This window comes from Stenella coeruleoalba (assembly GCF_951394435.1).
Source record: "Stenella coeruleoalba genome assembly, chromosome: 6".
NCBI classification, from domain to species: domain Eukaryota; kingdom Metazoa; phylum Chordata; class Mammalia; order Artiodactyla; family Delphinidae; genus Stenella; species Stenella coeruleoalba.
The window spans coordinates 118,074,655-118,099,713 of record NC_137151.1 but is presented as its reverse complement, the minus strand read 5'-3'; the positions used below and the strand labels follow the sequence as shown (position 1 = coordinate 118,099,713).

At 41.6% G+C, this 25,059-nt stretch overlaps 1 protein-coding gene across 4 annotated transcripts in view; it reads left to right on the top strand.

Annotated features, from left to right (window-relative positions):
* PID1 (phosphotyrosine interaction domain containing 1) overlaps window positions 1–25,059 on the top strand; it is a 271,889-nt gene that overhangs the window by 92,435 nt on the left and 154,395 nt on the right. The gene's annotated exons all lie outside the window — the stretch shown is intronic.

The following is a 25,059-nucleotide window of genomic DNA, read 5'->3' as shown; positions in this document are numbered from 1 at the left end:
TGTAATAAAAGAAAGCACTTACTGAATGGTATTGTACAAGGCACGGAACTAGGTGTTTTAATACATAATTTAATTTCCACACCAATTCTGTAAATTATAGCTATTATTATTATCATTTCATTATTAATACCAGTTTACAGATGGGAAAATAAGCTTCGAGAAATCAGGAAACTGCTCACATATGCTCTATAAAATATATTTTTCTAACCTCTAGTTTCCTATTATTCTGTTTCTAAGATTCTTTGAATCATCACTTGTGATTTAGTGTCCTATTTGTGAAAGCTCAAGAATTTTTTTTACTGAACCAAAAGAAATTTCAAAGTTGTAAAGTAAAATCAGTTATGTAAAGAGAATGTCAGAGTCTTTAGTGCAGTTTATCCCAATACTGTTTATATATTGGGACGATAGAAAGAACTAGAAACATCAGAAGGTTCCTCTTTTGGTCTTCAGTCATGTTGTAAGGGAGCCACACTTGAAAGTGAGGGGTACACCTTACAAGTAGAAACGTACTGGTTACAGCAGTTGCCACATAACATAGTCCATCGAAATGGATCTTGGTAGAGAGGGAAAAAAGGTATTCAGTGCCAATTGGTGAGCTGTCTTGTGTATAAAAGAACTATGTCTTCATCTTAATTATTAGTGAAGTATGAATTGCCCCTACGTTCTTTGTATTTTTGTGTTTTTTTTGTCCCCTATTTTCTTCTAATCATTTTTTCTTTAGCTTTGTACTTACAGTTACAAAGAGCATGTGTTCATGCTCACTGAAAGAAGGAAGGAAGGAAACCCACTAATATTCTTTGGGTAACTTTAACCCTGTGCTATTAGCATGTCACATATGCTATTTCAGGTTTAAATTTTAAAACGCATAACATTTAAATTTTGGAGATTATTTTGGTTTCCTAAAGCCACATGGTAGTGAAAGGTGGAATTGGAGTTTGAATCCATCTTCTGAATCCTTGTTTCTGATGTGTAAAATGCCTCACTATCTCTTGTAAGCCTGCTCTTTTGTTGACGAGATTGATTTAGGTTTGATTTACCAATTCTTTTAAAAATCTTAATCCAATTTAAGAGTGCTGATTCACATATTGCATGGCTTCCCTGGTGCTCTGAACCTATTACTTTTGGTTGAAGTATTAAGAGTGTCTAAATATAAGCTCATGAATGAACTTGCTGAGTGGATTGAAAAATACCCCTAAGCCTTTTAGGCCTTAGGTTGCAGGGTGTGCATTAGCGGTTGGACTCACATTTATTCATGGTGAAGATCTGTTTGAGGCACTGATGGAGGTATCATTTTGTGTGATTTAGTGAGGATTGCTGGGCTCTGCACCATGCCAAATGAGCCCTGGGAGAGCAACCTGGATACATAAGAATTTCCTTCCATTCTCTTGAGAGAGGACGTTCACATCCTTGGGAGGTCCCTCTTCTCAGAGCCCTGGGCCAGGTGTCTGAGTCACTGTCTACCTGCATTTGATACCTGCTAGTGGTTTCCTCTAGCCCAGCTGTTCTGTAATGGGGCAATTTTGCCCTCCTTCCAGGAGATATTTGACAACGTCTGAAAACAACTGGGAGATGCAACAATTATCGAGTGGGTAGAGGCCAGGGTTGCTGCTAAACAGCCAACAACCCCAGGACAGCCCCCACAAAGCATCATGTGGTCCCCATGTCAACAGTGCCGAAGTTGAGAAAGTGGAGTAGGTTTTCTCAACCCTGTTCTTTCATTATTGCCCCCTAAGGAGGCTCTTTAGACATTTTCCGCTAATGATTCCCTCCCCATTGAATTTTAATATATTATACAGTAAGTCCCCTACATACGAACCTTCAAGTTGTGAAATATTTATGTCATTGCCTTACATGGGAAACCAGTAGCACTGCCATAAATACACGGGGCCAATAAAAATAAAGTGGGAAAAATTAATGAGCTGTTATTGCTTTCTGAAGGCTCTGAACTGGGAGCCAGTACACTTTGGGCTAAAAAGGAAGATTAGCGTGGAAGAGAGGTATTCAGGATACATGGGCCCAAACCGAGACTTTCTCCTTGATACTGTTTGAAAGAGAATTGAAGTGGGCATTACTCCTCACAAGGTGACTGAATGCTATATAATGCTGTATCTGTGTACTAGCCCAAAACCATCTCATCTCATGTACCTCAGGGGTCTCTCCTACATTTTAGGAACACTGGTCAGGCAAGCCCAGGTAATTTTGTGCCCTTGCCTTTTCTGTCCCTTGACTGTCTACCCATGCAGTGTCGTCAGTAGTCAACTAGAACCATTTGAGGTTTCTTATTTCCTTTCGTGTTCCTAGTGCCAAGCACCGTGCCTGGTGCACACGGAGCAGTGGCTCCATGTTTATCTGTCACTGGAATGATTGAATGAAGATGTGTCCTCACTGACCGTGCATGGCCCCAGGTAGTCCGTAGGTCAAGTGTGTGTGAAGTAGGGTTGGGTCCAGCTCCCTGGGTGTGTGCTTGGTGAACAGACCTTCAAGTGGATTTCCATCCATCCGTGGCTAAGGGCTGCTCTTGTGCAAGAGTAACCTATGCAACCACACCCGGCTGGTCTGTATAAAGGTAAAGGAGGTGTGGGTTAATGGATACGGAGAGGACTTTTGCAGGTTCTTCTCAAGATTTAGGGGTAAGTGGAGAAGCTCAATCTTGTCACATATGCCTTAGATATATGCTCTTTGTTCTGAGGGGTGCTTAAGAAGCAGTTACCAGTAATTGTCATTGAGAGAAATTGAGTGTAGAAGAAAAATAGACTTTACACAAATATTTAAAAGCATGCTTACTAAATAAAGACCAAGAGATTTGAGGAGCAATTATTTCATATGATCATTTCTTGTTCTAGGATAAGGATATAAAAATGAATATTTCTTTAACAGAAGAGTGTTCTGAGTGGTGCCGCCTTCTTTCCCTTTCTTGCTTTATTCCTTCCTCTCCTCTCATCCCTCTCCAACTCTTTCTTTCCCTCCCCTTTCTTTCAGGGGAGAAGTACATGCACCCCAAAGTCTCCAATCATGGAAGTGTTTTCCTCATGGGTCAGGCACTGGTAGTCCATAGCTGACCACCAGGGAATGAATGGAAGCCAGTCATAGAAAGTCAAGTCAGGAAGGGTTCAGAGTTAACTCTTAGCATTTCTGTTGGAGATGCTAGAAAGATGGAGAAATCTGGAGAGAATGAATGACTTACCGCCGGCATACTGCTCATGAGTTGTGATCCTGTGTGTTTCGTGACATGTCATGTGTGCTGTGTATGAGGTAGGTATGGTTTTAAGAACCAATAGGAATAATAGGAACAGGAATGTGAAGGATAAGAATATTCCCAGTGATGGAGCAGTACCAGTAGGTCATTCAAGTATTTGTTGAGCCAGTTCATGGGAGGCATGCGGCAGAAGCCTGATTAGAGTGGGTTTAAGAGAAAGTGGAAGGAGGGGAACTGGAGAAGAGGGTAAACAAACTGCGAACACTCAGTTTTTCTTTAGATAGGATGAGAGAAATGGGAAAATAGATGTTGGCGGGGGTCAGGAGAGGTACGTTCAAAGAGGATTTTTTTTTTTAGCTGGAGGAAATTATAGTGTGTTTTCTGCATGTGGAAATGATCCTGTAGAGAGGGGAACATGAATGATGTAAGAGGGGGGAGAGTTGCTGGAATGATGTGTCTGAGCAGATAGCAGGGGATGGGATCAGTGAGCAAGTGGACTGATTAGCGAGTGATACCTAGGAGTATTGGCGGGGTATCTATGGCAACTGGAGGCAAGGCAGGGGCTCACAGGACAGATGCTTAGAGTTGCTCTCTTCTCTCTGCATCAACGCTCTAGAGATACAGGAAGTGTGTTAGTTTCCTAGGGCTACTGTAACAAGGTACCGCAAACTAGGTGTCTGGGCTAGTCAGTGTTCTCCAGGGAAACAGAGCCAATAGCACGTATACAGATACAGAAACAGAGTTATTTGAAGGAATTGACTCACACAGTTATGGAGTCTGAAATGTCCCGAGACCTGCAGACAGCCAGCTGGAGACCTGGGAGAGCCCATGATGTAACTCCAGTCTGAGTCCAAAGGCCTGAGAACCAGAAGAGCTGAGGATGCATGTTCTAGTCTGAAGGCTGGACTGCTGGAGACCCAAGAGGAACTGATGTTTAAATTTGTTGCCCAAAGACAGGAAAAGTTTGATGTCCTAGTTCAAGACAGTCAGACTGGAGGAATTCCCCCTTATGCCAGGGAGGCTCAGCCTTTTTATTCTAGTCAGGCCTTCACCTGATCGGATGCTGCCCACGCACATTGGGGAAACAACTTGCTTTACCACCGATTTACACGTTCATCTCCTTCAGAAACACCCTCACAGAAACATCCAGAATATTGTTGGGCCAAATATCTGGGCGCCTCATGGTCCAGTCATGTTGATACATAAAATTAACCACCACAGAGTCTTAAAACAGTAGAAATGTATTCCCTCACTGTTCTGGAGGCTAGAAATCTGAAATCCTGGTGTCAGTAGGGTTGGTTCCTTCCAGTGGTTCTGAGGGAGAGTCCACTCCACGCCTCTTTGTTCCCTGGCTTTGGGTGGTTGCTGGCAGTCCTTGGCATTCCTTGGCTTGTACATATCATTCTAAACTCTGCCTTCATTGTCACATGGAATAGACCCATGTGTGTCTGGGTCCGAATTTCCCTCTTCTTAGAAGGACACAGGTCACTGGCTTAGGGATCACCCTAATCCAGAATAATCTCATTTTAATTTGATTATATATGCAAAGGCTGTATTTCCAAATAAGGTCACATATGCAGGCTCCAGGGGTTAGGACTTCAAGCATATCTTTTGAAGGACACAATTCAACTCATAGTAGGAAGCAGGACACTCAGCTGGGGATGAGGATGGAGAAGAGGAGAGGTTAAAATAGTCATATAAGAGAGGGGGCAAAGTTGATGATGAAAGAATTGCAGAGCATGCTGAGCAACCTGAACTGCCTGCTGTGGTTCATGGCCATGAGCTGCATGTGAGGCCAGCCAGCATGGATGTGTGGGGTTTCCAGCCATGTGTGTGCAGCCTTGGCTTGAGCAGAAGGTTGGTATTTTACCAGGGTTGGTCTTCCAAGGGAATTTGATGAAGTGGTCGTTAAAGGTGCATGGAGGGGAATTGTTATGATGAGTGACCTTGGATGTTAAGTTGGGTAAGGAAGGCTGAGAGGACATGAGAGTGTGGGTCACAGGGAACGGGTGACAGATGAGTGGGTTGAAGTTCCTGTCTAGTTGAAGATGCTGAGGGTCACTGGTACTAATAAGAGATCACGGTCAGAGACTTGGATGCTTAAAATGGAGCTGTGGGCTAGTGGCCTTTAAGTACCTAGGATTTTAAATACGTTGCCTAAAGTCACGTAACTCTTGTTCCAGGGAGCCTCTTTTATTACTTTTAATTATGGTGTTCAGCCTCCTTACCCGAGGCAAATTCAGAGGGTTATTCACTTTCATTATAAAAAGTAATCTGTTCATACAGCTGATGCTTGCTATATTTCTCGTCTTCATCATTTAGGGGAGAAATATCTCTGGTAATGTTTGCAAAGATAAGTAAAGCAGAGTGTCATTTCCAAGCTGACCTATTGCAGTTCAATGGGTCAGGACTTCTAAATGTAAAATTAAGATGCTAAGGATATTGTAATCTATGAATTGGAATCTTTTGATTATCAGTGGAGATGTCTTCCTCAGAGGAATATTTGGAGATAAGGCATCAGTGTAAGTTCTTGGCTTCACTGTTGTCATTTGTTATTTTATAATGTGGTAGCAAATCTGACTCCCCAAAATATTTCCTGATGGGTAGCTTTGATCTTCTTAGACCCTCCCATCAGGTTCTCATTGACTCCGCATGGATGGCAGAGTATAGTATAGTCTTTCCTCACCTGACCCATATCTAGTTTTTGCAGCATCATCTTTTGCTGTTCACCTTTTTGTACCACACATTCCAGCCAAACTATAGCACCTACTTGTTCCTAGATATAAGATTTCCTTCCTGCCTCTGGGTTCTTTCTCTTCCTGTCCTTGGGTCTGTTAACATCCTGTTAGCTCACCTGACCTTCAAGGCCCTGATCAGAAGATGTCTCTTTAATGAGGCTTCCCTTTAGTCTTGTGATTCTCAAACATTAGTACATATCAGAATCACCTGGAGAAGTTGCTAGAAGGCAGATTACCAGGCTCCATCCCCAGAGTTGGGGCATGAGAACCTGCAATTCCATTGAGTTCCCAAGTGATGCTGATGCTGGGCCTGGAATCTATATCTTGAGAACCACCATGCTAAAGGTTTAAAGTCTTTCTTAGTTACATTGACATTTATTTCTGCTAAAGCTTTGTTCTGTCACACTGCAAACATAATATTAGCACATATTTACTGAGCAATAATTATTTATCTAATGTCTTCTTTATGCACACAGATTATGCTCATTGAAAGATTATTCATTTCCAATAAACCGCAATATTTACAATACTCAGAATCACACTGAAGATAATTTAATCTTGGATGAATCAGTCAGCACCTCTGTTTCATGCATTGCCTAAGGTGTATCCTTATAAACGTCAATCATAATTTTATGGTACTCCAGAAAAAATTAGATCATTTGAACTTTCTGTAAAAGCTGATAAAGCAGAGATTTAAAAGAGGAAGGAGCCTTCAAATTTGGAACTTGTATACTAAGTGCATGTGGATGTAATTACGGCATTTATTAGAACTACAGGAGACATAGCCAGACCCTTTGACCTGGGTCTTGTATTTGGTGCCTCTTTGGGCTTGTGCTGGGCAGGGAGGTGAGCGGGGCATGTCCTCTGAAGGGCTGTCTTGAGGAGAAGAGGGACAAGGTGAGTCTGGGCAGATTGGGCTGTTTCTGAGCAAAGGTCCTTGTGGTCAAGAAGGGGTCAGCCTTTTTTGTAGCTTTTGCTGCTCTATTCAGGGCTAAGTCCAGGACAAACAAATGACATACACACAGCTGCCTTTGCTTAAATCAGCTCAACAGACTGTTCTCATACAGCCAGATAAAATCTGGCATTTACTTTGTATCTAGCAACCTTTGCTTTTAGGAGAATTAAAAAAAAAAAAGAAGCTGGGAATCTTGCATGACTGAGTTTTATAATAATGTTGCATTAAAGGGAAAATATCGTTTTAATAGATTAGTAATGAGAATGGTTCGGGTTTTTAAAAGGGATGCTATCATCTGTATATAAATGGTGTAAAAATTGAAGGGTGTCTTGTTCTTTCATCTTCCTTTTGAGTCATGTGTCTCTCCCAACTTACCTTTGGTGTTTCCCGTTCATCACTCCATTTGAACGGTTTGACTTTGTAGCTTTGGGTGAGAAGCACTTTCCTCATGGGGCATAAGATCAGGGGTGGGAGGAGCCCAGATTTCTGCTCGTGTCTTAGAAGAAATGGAAGTGAATTAGTTCTGTTTCTCAAGACCAGGTGTGGGCTAATCAGAGCTATGAGGGTCCCCAGTTTGCAGGTTCCGTCTTTGAGGACGAACCAATCTTGGGTCAGTTTTCCACCCCATGCCCCACTTTTGCATAGGGCTGTGGGAAGCTCTGGACTGGCGTTCCTTCCTTGTGTGAATAGGGCGGGGGCTGAGACCCTTAGGCTGAGGAGAAGCAGAATTGAGCTCACGGGTGGCAAGAGTTACTGAAGGTCTTGGGACCAAGTGGGGAGTGAATTTTCACCCTCCATTCCAAGCAGTGCAGACCGGAGGGGTGAGTGTGTGAATGAGCCAGTGGTTAGGAAGATGACATGCAATTTCTTTGGATGGAGTTTTTGTATCTGATCTTTACAGAGAGGGTCTGGCTTCGGGTTGGGGCCTTAGTCTGTGTAAAGTCTGATTGAGCCTCACCCTGAGTTGGCTTGGCTCTTGGTGTGGTCAGTGTACATGTCCTGCCATCCCTCCCTCTCCTGACTCATGCCCAGTGCACATGGATGGGTCCACTTCTCTTTCAAATCTTTCTCTGATGCCTCCAGACCATAAGGGAGTCTTCCCTCCTCTGAATTTTTAGAGTCTGTATAGCCTCAATCACATAGTTTGGCTCTATTTGAAACCGAAGTGGTTTGGTTTAATTTCCATTTGGGCAATTCAAAATGCCTTTATAAGTAATAAAATACATTTACTTGAGTGTACTTAACAAACATATACGCAAAATGAATGGGATGGTTTCATCCTAGCCAATTATAGAAAATGAACCATGGAGTTTAAGGCATGATTTCAAGGAGGATTTGAGTAACTGAGAAAGATGGGTAAACAATAAAAATTAAATGTGAGAATATAGGATAATCACCAACAAAAGAATTACCTTTATTTTTTTCTTAAAAAGTGAATTGAAGCAAATATGCTAAAACCTTTATATACCACTGTTAATCAAGATGACTTTTGAGATCACAGCTCACTGGTTTAGGCTAGACAAGAACTAATGACTGCCAGAAGGGACAGGACACAGGAGATGGCCTGTTGTGAGAAGCCACACGCCTGGCCTTCCCCACTGTGAATTTGCGGTCGTTCTCCTGAGGATAGAGAATCCGAGGGGGAAATCACAACACAAATTCAGGACCACCTCAAGTAGGGCAGGTTCCACCTTTTCCCCTTAGTTTCTGATAATATAAAAACATATTAGTGGAGGGATTTGATAAAAAGAACTGGTTGGATAGTCTGATTCAGTGGATATGCAGTTTAAGGAAGAAAGAGAAGTAAAATGCAGTCGTAATCTCTTTCTTTGACCTCTTTATTGATGCTGGGGCTGAGATAGGTACTCTGGAGAGAGGAGACGTTTCCTGGAGGGGACCTGGAGAAGACAAGGAGCCCAGTTTTGGGCATTTTGACTTTTGGGTACACGAGGGCTAAGTTATCAAACCTCTTTGTTTCTCAGTCGTGAGTTCTGTAAAGTTGGTTTAAGCATTTCCTGAGTCATTACACCTCAAATAGCACCTGAAATACAGTTCAATAAATGTTAGGCAAGATGATGATGACGACCATGATGATGATGTAAAATGTCAGGGCTTTAATTGGGTAGTCATTCTCCCTGGCCTGTGCAATCAACATCTTTTCTTGTTAATCCTTTCTTTATCAGAGGGCAAAACCAGCAATCTGCAGAATCCACCCGTCAATAAATAGGTCACAAATGGAAATAGGTCACTTGGTGTTTCAGAGGGATGAAAAGAAATGTTGAAATCAGTGCAATTAAGGAAAGGAAAGTAACATGATGAAGAATTGAGAAATGAGAAAAGCAAAAGCCAAAACCAAAGGAAGGAAAGAAGAAAATAAGCCTAGTAATGAATGACATTAATTACATAATGATTTGCATTGCAATTATGGCTAACTTCCCAGCTCTTGCCCTGAGTCAGGACCTGTGCCCAGTGAAGTGTAGGCACTATAAATGTCCCCATCTACAGATGAGCAGCCTGCAGCTTGGAAGGTTATGTGAACTTCCAAGTTCATGCATCTAGTAAGAGGTGGAACCAACATTTTAATTCAAGCGACCCTCACTGTCGTGGAAGAAGTGAAGCTTCTTAAATGTATTCTTTTTTTTTTTGCGGTACACGGGCCTCTCACTGTTGGGGCCTCTCCCGTTGCGGAGCACAGGCTCCGGACGCGCAGGCTCAGCGGCCATGGCTCACGGGCCCAGCCGCTCTGCGGCATGTGGGATCTTCCCGGACCGGGGCACGAACCCGCGTCCCCTGCATCGGCAGGCGGACTCTCAACCACTGCGCCACCAGAGAAGCCCTTAAATGTATTCTTGACCCACTGGTGCATTCCTCCTGGCCCACAATAGGTTATTTTGCTTCCTTTTGCTAATTGCATGATTAGGAAAAAAGCACGTGAAGATGTCTGTCATACAAAAGAAATATTTAGGTATTTAGGGCTTCTACAGTTCCTTTCTCTGTTTCATGGTAGGGTTGAGTAAAACATTAACAGATGACATAGTAGATGCAGACATCCTTCAAGAATTATTGAAGCCAGCCATGGCTCATCTGCAGAATGAATGTTATAGGAAAAGATCTTGTGTTAGTATCATCAGTGCTGTCAGTGTCAACTAAAGTTTTTGAAACTTGCCGGAATGTAGGCTTTTGAATTTGAGGACCTGGTTACCTAATAGAAACAACATATAGCAACAGCTGTATTGGAATGTGTGCTGAATCCAGGAACTAAAAGTCATATGTCCTCAGGCCAGAGTCTGCTGGGTGTGTGACTGTGAGCTGAGGGGATCTCTGAGCCAAATGGAACCAATTAATGTATGCTTAGATGTGGACCTAAGGTCGTTTACCAAGCCAGTTCACTGGTGGGAGTCAAGTTTTTGTATCCTTCTTGTTTTTAATTTAATTTGCTAATTGTCTTTAAGAAAAAAAGGTTGTAGGAACTTTGGATGAAACTGCAAAAATCCAGATTTTACGAGCATGCTGAACGCAACTAAGGAAATATAAAGTTGTTCTAAAATTATATGCTAAATGTGCACCTGCTTTGAATTTGTAGCTTTGATAGATATTACTTTTTGGAACAAGCGCAGGGAGCTGTGTTGTACTTGAGGGGCATGATGGAAGGCAATGAGTAAAAGCCATCTTAAGCAATCACAGAATTTCCCTCTCCCTCTACAGGTCCAGCTGGCATTAGCAGGAGATTTTACGGAAGAAAAAATCTTTTGCAAACGCACCTTTTGGTTGCAAAAACTTGGAAAGTCCACTTGGGTCTGTTTCCTGAGAGAGGAAGTGAATGAAATGTGTCATTTGTATCATGCATTTGTGATACCATGATTATTCATGTTAGTCCTGTAAAAATACCTTTTTAAATAACTGAATCATAATATTGAGTGGCCCATGTTTAGGTCAATATTTGATTGAAGGTGGTGAATGGAAGCAGTGATAGGAAATGGTCTTGTTTGTTTTAGATCAAAAGATAATCTAAGACCAGCAGCCCTCAGAGAGGGATGAGGGTAACATGAGGGTGAGAGTGTATTAGAATCACTTATTTACTCCTCTCCTTTATCCCTCTTTCTGTTGTCCTCCAGGATGAGCGTGGAAAAGGTTTGCCCACTGTGTGTAATTGAAAATATTTTCCACTTGATTCTGTCTTGTTCGGAACTACGCTTTCAGGGCTGGTGGCTTATTTTCTTTATTACTTGAAAATATTTATATCTTCCTGGTTTTTGGAAATACAAAAATGTTGTTGTTCACAAAGCCTTGTGAGAGTTTTTACTGACAAGCTAATTGACTCATAAACAAGAACAGCCTTACGTAAAATTTAAAAAAAATTATATATTTAACAAGCAAAGTACGACCTGTAACCATATTAATGAGTCAGTCACTTAAGCTTGTTTACCCAACTTGTTTACCCAGCGTTTGCTTGAGTTTCTCAGTATGCAGCCCAGTCAAAAGCAATGAATAAAGCCTAGTTAAGATTGTGGCGTGTGACTGTGTAGTGACTTTGCTGTGAGATTTGGTAGCTTTGAGTAGTGGTTACAAGCACCATGTTCCAGTTATGTACTGCCGTATAACATGTCTTTTCCAAAATTAGATATGTAGATCAATAATGACCAATTATTTTGCTCACAAATCTGTAATTTGGACAGAGCTCTGTGGGGTCAGCTGAGGCAGTTCAACAAGGGCTAAAGGATCTACTTAAAGATGGCTTGTTTGTGTGGCTGGCAAGTTGGTGCTGCTTGTTGGCTAGGAGCACAGCTGGGTTGTGCTGTTTCCTGTCTGCATGTTTCTCTCCTTGGGGCTGTTTGAGCTTCCTCATAGCATGGTGGCTAGATTCCAGGACCTACTGTTGAAGAGACAATAGCTGGAAGCTGCCAGTCTCTTAAAGGTTGAACCAGAAGGACGTAGACCCTTCCTCTTGAGGTGAGGGGTGTCAAAGAATGTGCAGCCATTTTTAATTTATCACAGACCAAATTGGACTACTTATCTCTGCCTCTGTAAGCTATTCGCATTCATATCTTTTGGCACCTCTCAAGGTGCTTCTTTACCTGTATCGTCCTTCCCTCCTTTTAACTTCATGCATTTTCAATGGTGGCAAAAATGGGTTCTTGGAATGGGAAAAAACTTAGATATTATAATGGGAATATCTGTACCACAGAACATAAAGAGATGCACAATATACCTGTGCCATTAAAACTTCAGGGGGGTGAGGGAGGCAATTAGAGAAAAAAAAAAGTCTGAAAAGGGCTCCTTAGGTGGCTGATTGTGTAAAATACTTTGAGAGACACAGCTTTACTTTCAGCCCAGATCTGTTGTCCTTTCTTCCATAAAGCCTAACCTAACCCAATTCCAGCAAACTTAATTGTTATATACTTATAGACATTTCATTTGTATGTCTGCAGTGTATTTAAAAATTTTTTTTATTTTGTTATTTTTTAATTTATTTTCTTTCTTCTTCTGAATCAGTTATACATATACATATGTTCCCATATCTCTTCCCTCTTGCGTCTCCCTCCCTCCCACCCTCCCTATCCCACCCCTCCAGGAGGTCACAAAGCACCGAGCTGATCTCCCTGTGCTATGCGGCTGCTTCCCACTAGCTATCTACCTTACGTTTGGTAGTGTATATATGTCCATGCCACTCTCTTGCTTTGTCACAGCTTACCCTTCCCGCTCCCCATATCCTCAAGTCCATTCTCTAGTAGGTCTGTGTCTTTATTCCTGTCTTACCACTAGGTTCTTCATGACATTATTTTTTCTAAAATTCCATATATATATGTTAGCATACGGCATTTGTCTTTCTCTTTCTGACTTACTTCACTCTGTACGACAGACTCTAGGTCTATCCACCTCATTACAAATAGCTCAATTTCGTTTCTTTTTATGGCTGAGTAATAGTCCATTGTATATATGTGCCACATATTCTTTATCCATTCATCCAATGATGGACACTTAGGTTGTTTCCATCTCCAGGCTATTGTAAATAGAGCTTCAATGAACATTTTGGTACATGATTCTTTTGAATTATGGTTTTCTCAGGGTATATGCCCAGGAGTGGAATTGCTGGGTCATATGGTAGTTCTATTTGTAGTTTTTTAAGGAACCTCCATACTGTTCTCCAAAGTGGCTGTATCAATTTACATTCCCACCAACAGTGCAAGAGGGTTCCCTTTTCTCCACACCCTCTCCAGCATTTATTGTTTCAAGATTTTTTGATGATGGCCATTCAGACTGGTGTGAGATGATATCTCATATGTAGTCTTGATTTGCATTTCTCTAATGATTAATGATGTTGAGCATTCTTTCATGTCTTTGTTGGCAGTCTGTATACCTCCTTTGGAGAAATGTCTATTTAGGTCTTCTGCCCATTTTTGGATTGGGTTGTTTGTTATTGAGCTGCATGAGCTGCTTATAAATTTTGGAGATTAATCCTTTGTCAGTTGCTTCATTTGCAAATATTTTCTCCCATTCTGAGGGTTGTCTTTTGGTCTTGTTTATGGTTTCCTTTGCTGTGCAAAAGCTTTGAAGTTTCATTAGGTCCCATTTGTTTATTTTTGTTTTTATTTCCATTTCTCTAAGAAGTGGGTCAAAAAGGATCTTGCTGTGTTTTATGTCATAGAGTGTTCTGCCTATGTTTTCCTCTAAGAGTTTGATAGTTTCTGGCCTTACATATAGCTCTTTAATCCATTTTCAGCTTATTTTTGTGTATGGTGTTAGGGAGTGATCTAATCTCATACTTTTACATGTACCTGTCCAGTTTTCCTAGCACCACTTATTGAGAGGCTGTCCTTTCTCCACTGTACATTCCTGCCTCCTTTATCAAACATCAGGTGACCATAAACCGTGGGTTTATCTCTGGGCTTTCTATCCTGTTCCATTGATCTATCTTTCTGTTTTTGTGCCAGTACTATACTGTCTTGATTACTGTAGCTTTGTTGTATAGTCTGAAGTCACGGAGCCTGATTCCTCCAGCTCCGTTTTTCGTTCTCAAGATTGCTTTCGCTATTCAGGGTCTTTTGTGTTTCCATATAAATTGTGAAAGTTTATGTTCTAGTTGTGTGAAAAATGCCAGTGGTAGTTTGATAGGGATTGCATTGAATCTGTAGATTGCTTTGGGTAGTAGAGTCATTTCACAATGTTGATTCTTCCAATCCAAGAACATGGTATATCTCTCCATCTATTTGTATCATCTTTAATTTCTTTCATCAGTGTCTTATAATTTTCAGCATACAGGTCTTTTGTCTCCTTAGGTAGGTTTATTCCCAGATATTTTATTCTTTTTGTTGCTATGGTAAATGGGAGTGTTTTCTTGATTTCACTTTCAGATTTTTCATCATTAGTGTATAGGAATGCCAGAGATTTCTGTGCATTAATTTTGTATCCTGCTACTTTACCAAATTCATTGATTAGTTCTAGTAGTTTTCTGATAACATCTTTAGGATTCTGTATGTATAGTATCATGTCATCTGCAAACAGTGACAGCTTTACTTCTTCTTTTCCGATTTGGATTCCTTTTATTTCCTTTTCTTCTCTGATTGCTGTGGCTCAAACGTCCAAATCTATGTTGAAGAAGAGTGGTGAGAGTGGGTAACCTTGTCTTGTCTTCCTGCTCTTAGTGGAAATGCTTTCAGTTTCTCACCATTGAGGACGATGTTGGCTGTGGGTTTGTCATATATGGCCTTTATTATGTTGAGGAAAGTTCCCTCTATGCCTACTTTCTGCAGGGTTTTTATCGTAAATGGGTGTTGAATTTTGTTGAAAGCTTTCTCTGCATCTATTGAGATGATCATATGGTTTTTCTCTTTCAGTTTGTTAATAGGTGTATCACGTTGATTGGTTTGCATATATTGAAGAATCCTTGCATTCCTGTAATAAACCCCACTTGATCATGGTGTACAATCTGTTTAATATGCTGTTGGATTCTGTTTGCTAGTATTTTGTTGAGAATTTTTGCATCTATGTTCATCAGTGATATTGGCCTGTAGTTTTCTTTCTTTGTGACATCCTTGTCTGGTTTTGGTATCAGGGTGATGGTGGCCTCGTAGAATGAGTTTGGGAGTGTTCCTCCCTCTGCTATATTTTGGAAGAGTTTGAGAAGGATAGGTGTTAGCTTTTCTCTAAATGTGTGATAGAATTCGCCTGTGAAGCCGTCTGGTCCTGGGGTTTTGGTTGTTGGAAGATTTTTAATCACAGTTTCAATTTCAGTGCTTGTGATTAGTCTGTTCATATTTTCTATTTCTTCCTGATTCAGTCTTGGCAGGTTGTGCATTTCTAAGAATTTGTCCATTTCTTCCAGGTTGTCCATTTTATTGGCATAGAGTTGCTTGTAGTAATCTCTCATGATCTTTTGTATTTCTGCAGTGTCAGTTGTTACTTCTCCTTTTTCATTTCTAGTTCTATTGATTTGAGTCTTCTCCCTTTTTTTCTTCATAAGTCTGGCTAATGGTTTATCAATTTTGTTTATCTTCTCAAAGAATCAGCTTTTAGTTTTATTGATCTTTGCTATCGTTTCCTTCATTTCTTTTTCATTTATTTCTGATCTGATTTTTATGATTTCTTTCCTTCTGCTAACTGTGGGGTTTTTTTGTTCTTCTGTCTTTAATTGCTTTAGGTGCAAGGTTAGGTTGTTTATTTGAGATGTTTCCTGTTTCTTAAGGTAGGATTGTATTGCTATAAACTTCCCTCTTAGAACTGCTTTTGCTGCATCCCATAGGTTTTGGGTCATCATGTCTCCATTGTCACTTGTTTCTAGGTATTTTTTTATTTCCTCTTTGATTTTTTCAGTGATCACTTCGCTATTAAGTACTGTATTGTTTAGCCTCCATGTGTTTGTATTTTTTACAGATCTTTTCCTGTAATTGATATCTAGTCTCATAGCATTGTGGTTGGAAAAGATATTTGATACAATTTCAATTTTCTGAAATTTACCAAGGCTTGATTTGTGACCCAAGATATGATCTATCCTGGAGAATGTTCCATGAGCACTACAGAAAAATGTGTATTCTGTTGTTTTTGGATGGAATGTCCTATAAATATCAATTAAGTCCATCTTGTTTAATGTATCATTTAAAGCTTGTGTCTCCTTATTTAGTTTCATTTTGGATGGTCTGTCCATTGGTGAAAGTGGGGTGTTGAAGTCCCCTACTATGAATGTGTTACTGTCGATTTCCCCTTTTATGGCTGTTAGTATTTGCCTTATGTATTGAGGTGCTCCTATGTTGGGTGCATAAATATTTACAATTGTTATATCTTCTTCTTGGATCGATTCCTTGATCATTATGTAGTGTCCTTCTTTGTCTCTTGTAATAATCTTTATTTTAAAGTCTATTTTGTCTGATATGAGAATTGCTACTCCAGCTTTCTTTTGGTTTCCATTTGCATAAAATATCTTTTTCCATCCCCTCACTTTCAGTCTGTAAGTGTCTCTAGGTCTGAAGTGGGTCTCTTGTAGACAGCAAATATATGGGTCTTGTGTTTGTATCCATTCAGCCAATCTGTGTCTTTTGGTGGGAGCATTTAGTCCATTTACATTTAAGATAATTATCGATATGTATGTTCCTATTCCCATTTTCTTAATTGTTTTGGGTTCGTTATTGTAGGTCTTTTCCTTCTCTTGTGTTTCTTGCCTAGAGAAGTTCCTTTAGCAGTTGTTGTACAGCTGGTTTGGTGGTGCTGAACTCTCTCAGCTTTTGCTTGTCTGTAAAGGTTTAAATTTCTCCATCAAATCTGAATGAGATCCTTGCTGGGTAGAGTAATCTTGGTTGCAGGTTTTTCTCCTTCATCACTTTAAATATGTCCTGCCAGTCCCTTCTGGCTTGCAGAGTTTCTGCTGAAAGATCAGCTGTTAACGTTATGAGGATTCCCTTGTGTGTTATTTGTTGTTGTTCCCTTCCTGCTTTTAATATGTTTTGTTTGTATTTAAGTTTTGACAGTTTGATTAATATGTGTCTTGGCGTATTTCTCCTTGGAGTCATCCTGTATGGGACTCTCTGTGCTTCCTGGACTTGATTAAGTATTTCCTTTCCATATTAGGGAAATTTTCAACTATAATCTCTTCAAATATTTTCTCAGTTCCTTTCTTTTTCTCTTCTTCTTCTGGAACTCCTATAATACGAATGTTGGTGCGTTTAATGTTGTCCTTGAGGTCTCTGAGACTGTCCTCAGTTCTTTTCATTCATTTTCTTTATTCTGCTCTGCAGTAGTTATTTCCACTATTTTATCTTCCAGGTCACTTCTCCGTTGTTGTGCCTCAGTTATTCTGCTCTTGATCCCATCTAGAGTATTTTTCATTTCATTTATTGTGTTGTTCATCATTGTTTGTTTCATCTTTAGTTCTTCTAGGTCCTTGTTAAATGTTTCTTGCATTTGTGTATTCTATTTCCAAGATTTTGGATCATCTTTACTATCATTATTCTGAATTGTTTTTCAGGTAGACTGCCTATTTCCTCTTCATTTTTTAGGTCTGGTGGGTTTTTATCTTGCTCCTTCATCTGTGGTGTGTTTTTCTGTCTTCCCATTTTGCTTATCTTACTGTGTTTGGGGTCTCCTCTTTGCAGGCTGCAGGTTTGTAGTTCCCATTGTTTTTGGTGTCTGTCTCCAGTGGCTAAGGTTGGTTCAGTGGATTGTGTAGGCTTCCTGATGGAGGGGACTAGTGCCTGTGTTCTGGTGGATGAGGCTGGATCTTGTCTTTCTGGTGGGCAGGTCCACGTCTGGTGGTGTGTTTGGGGGTGTTTGTGGAGTTATTATGATTTTAGGCAGCCTCTCTGCTAATGGGTGGGGTTGTGTTCCTGTCTTGCTAGTGGTTTGGCATAGGATGTCCACACTGTAGCTTGCTGGTCATTGAGTGAAGCTGGGTGCTGGTGTTGAGATGGAGATCTCTGGGAGATTTTCGCCCTTTGATATTATGTGGAGCTGGGAGGTCTCTTGTGGACCAGTGTCCTGAAGTTGGCTCTCCCACCTCAGAGGCACAGCACTGACTCCTGCCTGCAGCACCAAGAGCCTTTCATCCACACGGCTCAGAATAAAAGGGAGAGAAAGTAGAAAGAAAAAATTAGTAGTAGTAGAAGGAAAGAAAGAAAGAAAGGAGGGAGGGAGGGAGGGAGGAAGGAAGGAGGGAAGGAAGGAAGGAGGGAAGGAAGGAAAAAAGAAAGGAAGAAGATAAAGTAAAATAAAATAAGATAAAATATAATAAAATTATTAAAATAAAAAAATATTAAGAGAAAAAAAGAAAAAAAAATTAAAAAAACAACAAAAAAAAAATGGATGGATAGAACCCTAGAACAAATGGTGGAAGCAAAGCTATACAGACAAAATCTCACACAGAAGCATACACGTACACACTCACAAAAAGAGGAAACGGGGAAAAAATAATAAATCTTGCTCTCAAAGCCCACCTCCTTAATTTGGGATGATTCGTTGTCTATTCATGTATTCCACAGATGCAGGTACATCAAGTTGATTGTGGAGCTTTAATCCGCTGCTCCTGAGGCTGCTGGGAGAGATTTCCCTTTCTCTTCTTTGTTCGCACAGCTCCTGGGGCTCAGCTTTGGATTTGGCCCCGCCTCTGCGTGTTGGTCGCTGGAGGGCGTCTGTTCCTCGCTCAGAGAGGAAGGGGTTAAAAGAGCCACTGATTTGGGAGCTCTGGCTCACTCAGGCCAGGGGGGAGGGAGGGGCATGGAGTGCGGGGTGGGCCTGCGGTGGCAGAGGCCGGTGTGACGTTGCACCAGCCTGAGGCGTGCAGTGAATTCTCCTTGGGAAGTTGTCCCTGGATCCCAGGACCCTGGCAGTGGGGGGCTGCACAGGTTCCCCAGAAGAGGGGCGTGGATAGTGACCTGTGCTCACACACAGGCTTCTTGGTGGCGGCCCCAGCAGCCTTAGCGTCTCATGCCCGTCTCTGGGGTCCGCGCTCGCACCCGTCTCTAGAGCTCCTTTAAGCAGCGCTCTTAATCCCCTGTCCTCGCGCACCAGGAAACAAAGAAGGAAGAAAAAGTCTCTTGCCTCTTGGCAGCTCCAGGCTTTTCCCCCCGGACTCCCTCCCGGCTAGCCGTGGCGCACTAACCCCCTGCAGGCTGTGTTCACGCCGCCAACCCCAGTCCTCTCCCAGCGCTCCCACCGAAGACTGAGTCTCAGCTCCCAGCCCCGCCCGCCCCAGCGGGTGAGCAGACAAGCCTCTCGGGCTGGTGAGTGCAGGTTGGCCCTGATCCTCTGTGCGGGAATCTCCCCGCTTTGCCCCCCGCAGCCCTGTTGCTGTGCTGTCCTCCGCGGCTCCGAAGCTTCCCCCTCCGCCAGCCGCAGTCTCCTCCCGCGAAGGGGCTTCCTAGTGTGTTGAAACCTTTCCTCCTTCACGGCTCCCTCCCACAGGTGCAGGTCCCGTCCCTATCCTTTTGTCTCTGTTTATTCTGTTTTCTTTTGCCCTACCCAGGTACGTGGGGCGTTTCTTGCCTTTTGGGAGGTCTGAGGTCTTCTGCCAGCGTTCAGTAGTTGTTCTGTAGGAGCTGTTCCACGTGTATTTCTGGTGTATCCGTGGGGAGGAAGGTGATCTCTGCGTTTTACTCTTCCGCCATCTTCCCGGAAGTCCTGCTGTGTATTTAAGCTGGTTGTATTTCAGCTTTTTCTCCTTTATCTGACTATGAACTTCATAATATTATCGAGTACCAATAGAATGCCTGTAATCAGTAGTTTGTGAATTGAATAAAAATGAATTAAAGGGAAATTAGGTTTTATAGTAGTTTGGGTTCTTCCAGAAATAGACCCTGAGATTTAAGTGCAAGTAGCCTTTTGGGAAGTTCAGGAAACATTGGTCGGGAGCAGGGAGGTGGGGCAGGAAAGGAGAGGAGGCAGTGAGCTATGTCATCAAGCTTAATCCTGCGGGAAGTTCTCAGAAATGTGAAAAACCAAGCCTAAAGCCAAACCGAAACAAAAAGGTACCCTCAACTCAGAGTTCAACCACTTGTAAGGATGGGGAGCTGGGGTATTTATACTCTGACTCTCTATCATTCACTGACTGAGGACTCCCAACGATGTTCATCCACTGCACTTGCTTCTTTGGCTTTGGGAAAGGCCCCTGGCAGAGAGAAGCAGGTACTGATGGTGAAGTTACAGGGCAGCCAGACATGGGCAGGCCTTAGGGCTAAAGGCAGGGCACCAGGAGTGTCAGCTGTAGGCTTTCTTAGCACTTTGTGACTCGAATAATAGGAAGAAAGGTGACGAATGGTTTTTGTTTGGAATGGGGGAACTCTTACTTCCTCAATGTCATTCTCCCTGGTTGAAGTTCAGCTCCATGAATACAGGAAGCATGCTTGTCTTATTCAACACTGTATACCCAGCAGAGTCTCTGATTCAACAAATGAGAGGATTAATGAATAAATGTCAAAATAAACCAGCACAGGTTTGAGATGTGTTCTTTATTGTGTTCCAGTTCCAGCGAGGTCAGAGCAGGTAGGGCACAAGGTGGTAATGAAAGCTGACAAGTATCAGGTGCAGTTTGCCTTCAGGAACTCTTAGAAAACAGACTAACCACAGGGTAGAATTGTTTCTTCAGGGGGCCAGGGCTGCTTATTGAACCCCTGGCATTTTCATGACTGTGCAGTTTAGACTCAGATTCAGATCCACTGAACTCAGACGAGCCCAGGGCAAGCCCTGCCCACTTTCTTTGTCTGGTCCTGAGGCATTTAGCATTACCTTGGGTTCAGGTGCAGTGAAAACAAGTAATACTGCCTGGCAGTGGCCAGTGAAATATCTGTGCCCAGATAAGCTTGAAACCATGAAGAGTCCACATGGTGAGTACCTTCTCTTTCTGTTATGGGCTGAATTGTGCCTGTTCCTCCCTCAAAAAAGACATGTGGAAGTCCTCATCCCTGTTGCTTGAGCATGTGACCTTATTTAGAAATAGGGTCTTTGCAGAGGTCATCAAGTTAAACTGAGGTCATTGGGATGGGACCTAATGCACTATGGTGTCCTTACAAAAAAGGGAAATTTGGATTCAGAGACAGATGTACACAGAGGGAACGTGATGTGAAGACACACAGAGAAGGCAGCCATGTGCCTGGAGTGATGCATCTGCTAGCCAAGGAATGCCAGGGCTCACCAGCAGACTCCAGAAGCTAGAAGAAGGAGGGAAGGATTCTCCCCTCAAGCTGCCAAAGAGACCATGGCCCTGTTGACACCTTGATTTGGGGCTTCTTGACTCCAGAACTGTTAGACAATACATTTCTGTTGTTTCTTTTTGGTACTTTGTTATGGCAGCCCTAGAGAAGTAGGGCTTCTTTTCTTTTTTCTTTCTTTTTTCTTTTTTTTTTTCTTTTCTCTTTTTTCTTTCTTTTTTTCTTTCTTTTCTTTTTTCCTTTCTTTATTTTATTTTTTTGATCAAGACTTTTCTAAATAATTGTCCTCTCCCTCCCTCTCTTCCTCCTACTGTTTCCTTGTTTTCTTACATATGCTGCGTTGATAACATAGTTGACATTTGCTTGTGGGTTCCCTGGAGTAAGAAAGGAAATTCCATTCTTGAACCATTTGGAGAACAGCAGAAAACCCCTCTTCAGATGTTTGGACCTTTTGGCTGTTACTCAAGAAGGAGTCATTTTCCTCATTGAAATGGTTTGCCATCTCTGCCAGGACTGGGTGGAGATGAGCCTTTTCTGCTGTTGTAGTTTGGTGAGACTGGCCTGAGAGATGGCCTGTATCTCCTACATATTGGATCTTTAGGGGCTGCAGGCATGGAGCCCTTCCTTTCCAAGGAAATTTGTGTGATTTCTGGGAACCAAGTATGGCCAGTAGTAATGGTTCCTTTGGGGAGAGTTGTCAGCATCCTACACGTGAGGCTGGATTGTGGTCTGGTCGTGGACTTGGACCAGAGATCATTACCAAGGTGATTTTCAGAACGCAACAGTCTAGTTGATGGTAGTGAGCTGTGGTGTGGAGTCAAGAAATGAAAGGAAGTGAAGGAAGATGAGAACAGGGTGATTTGGGCGTATGTGTAGTTTGATGGCTTTGTTTTTAAATTCCAATTATGTTGTTTTTCTTTACTCACTTAATCATTCGTTTATTCATTAAATATTTATTTCGTGACTGCTCTGCGTCAGGTGCTTTGTGAGGGACGAGGATTACAAAGAAAAGACAACCTTGTAAACAGTACGTTCAGATGTTATAGATGGTGTGCAGATACTCACTATTGTACAGGTATGGTTCAAGCATAAAGCAGACGGAGAGGTTAATTGTACCCGGGCTGGGAGGTAAGGAGTTTCAGAAAAGCCTTTATAGATGTGATCATAATTGAGAGGACAGTCAACAAAATATTAAAGTTGCTGTCTCCCTCAATGTGTATTAATTTTTGCTCTTTTTAAAAAACTCTCCTAAAGGTATCATGTATAGCAAATGAATTCTCAGTCCTCTGTAGATGACTCTGCAGTGTAGCGCTCTCCACTGACCCCTGATCAAAGCAAACTCTGGTCTTGCCAAAGCTCTGTCTTGTCACCTTCCTGACCATTTGAAGCCTGGGCACAAAATTATTTTAAGTTTCCTTCCAACCTGCCAAGATAATGTTCAATCCTGCATCAACCAAAACATTGTCCTATAGAGGAATTTTGTCTGGCAAAAATGAAGTGAAAATAAAACCAAATGTGTGTAGATGTAAATGTCTTTGTGTTCAGAACATTTATCTGCAAGGTCCTGTGGAGCAAGGTATTTACTGACACCATAAAGCCAAGCATTTCAAATGGGAACATTTAGGTGCCCCTGGGGCCATACTCAGGGCCCGAATGCAGTCCCTTGGGAGAATGTGAGAAACAGTTCTTCGGAATCTTACATAATCTTCACTTCTCTGGCCTTTGTTTTCTTCATCAGTGAAATGAGGTAGTTGGTCTAGTTCATCTGAAAGGTGTAGTCTGTATTGCTGGCTAGTTCCTCCCACAGAGTTTATGGCTTATGTTTCTACGTTTATTTATGAGGGAGGATAGGACCAATATATCTCTAAGAAGAGGTATCTGAGAAGGGAGGTAGGAAACTGACCACCATCCGATAGTAGTCAGCATTGGTGAAACCGTAAATATCTGAGATGGAAAGAAACAGAGTCTGGAGGAAAGGACCTTTGGCAATGATAGATGATGCTAATATGCACTTCACAACATTTTATATGTATCTCCCAAACACAAAGCATTCTTCAGTGCACTTAGTTTTTAACTGATTAAAAATATGAATTGACTTACGCCTTTGCCTAGGATGCGTCACTTTCATCCTATCAACAGGAAAAAGTCAGATAGTTTATAAAATCATAGCTTCTCTTGAATCCATCAAAGAGCCAGGGTCATAGTACATCCAACCAGCCTGCAATATACAGAGGATAAGACCTCCAAAAAGCGACTACATATGAGTTATGGCTCACATGTGGAAGAGGATGGGAGGAAGATGGCCTGTGATACAAGAAGGAAAGAAAAATTCAGCTAAAATTATTAACAATTTTCTAAAGGTCAATTATGGGCTAGCACAAGAGTATAGAACCCACGGTGGCTGTACACCCATGGGGGAGTCACACCGTCTTGCAGGCTTCTCTAAACTGACTGCCACTGGAGCTCAGGAGAGGGATTGAGAGGCAGGCTACAGGCCAGAGGAAGCCTCCCTTGACATGTGGTTATCAGGCACAAAGCCTCACCTCAGTCTTCTCCCTAAGAAGCATAAGATTTCACAGTTAAGGTAGGGTGGCAAATCCTACCTTAGGTGAAGGTATAGGTGAAGGAGTCAAGAAATGGTGGTTGAAGGTGAAAACCCATTGTGCATAGGTGAAGACCCATTGTAAATTGTGGAGAGGAAAAGAAAAAATCCTCTGCATCTAGGGGAAAGGTGGGAAACCAGCCTGGATCCAGAACAGTAGAGGTCCCTTGTAGCAAAGTCAAGACCATTGAGAGCATGATTTCCAAGACTAAAGGACACAGGACATGCCCTAGAAAGCACCTAGTATCAAGAAATTTCAGTCAACCTTTAGGGGCAGGGAAGAAGTGTCAGGAGAGACTCTCTCACTCAGGTGTACAGAGGAGTCTGAAAGCTGAGGGTGGAGCACGAGTATTGAGACATTCTTCCCAGCAAACTAGACCCTACCCTGAAGACAAAGAAACACTGGTGGAATTGAAGTCTGTACTACAGCAATAAAGCCCCAACCCAGACGATTTCCAGGCTAGACTGACTTGACACACTGCACCAGTGCTCACTAAGCTGTAGAAGGAATGTGGTCCATTTCCGGTATAAATGCATTTACTACACTACTGAAATGATGTCTAGAATTCAGTAAAAAATATAAGATGTGCAAAAAATCAAGAGAAAAAACAATTTGTCTTCTCCATGGTGAGGAGACAAAGCCATTAGTGAAACCAGACTCAGTGGCGACCTGAGTATGGAGTTTAAAATAACTGTCATTAGTATATCAAAGGCTCTAGAGAAAAAAGTGAGGGCATACATGAACATATGGGGAATTTCAGCAAAGAGAAACTGTAAGAAAGAATCAAATGAAACTGCTAGGGAAAACAAGAACAAAAACAGCAACAACAGAGTAACAGAGATGAAGACAGAATTTAATGAACTCATCAGTAGACTCGACACAACCAAAGGAAAAATAAGTGAACTTGAAGATAGGCCACTGTGTTGATTGTATTGATTTTCTGTGTCATATTTCATTGATTTCTCCTTTGTCTTTATTATTTGGTTTCTTTTACTTACTTTTGGGTTTCATTTATTCTTTGCTTTTTTTTCTTGAGTTTGAAGCTGAGTTTGTTGAATAGAGAACTTTCTTCTACAGTTCTAATCTATTTCTAATATTTCTAATATTGGCATTTATGCTACAAAATTTCCCTTAAGTACCATTTTAGTGGCATCCTAGAATTTTTGATGTATTATGTTTTCATTTTCATTCAGTTCAAACTAATTTCTGTTTTACCTCTTGATTTATTCTTTCATCCATGGGTTATTTAGAAGTGTGCTATATAGTTTACATATATTTGGAAAATTTACAGGTATTTTTCTGTTATTACTTTGTATAGCTTGAATCCTAAACTTACTTTTTTTGTGGCTCAGCATTTTGTCTGTTTTGGTAAATGTTTTATGTACACTTGAATTCTGTTTTTTGGTAAAGTGGTTTATAATTATCAGTCATGTTAGGT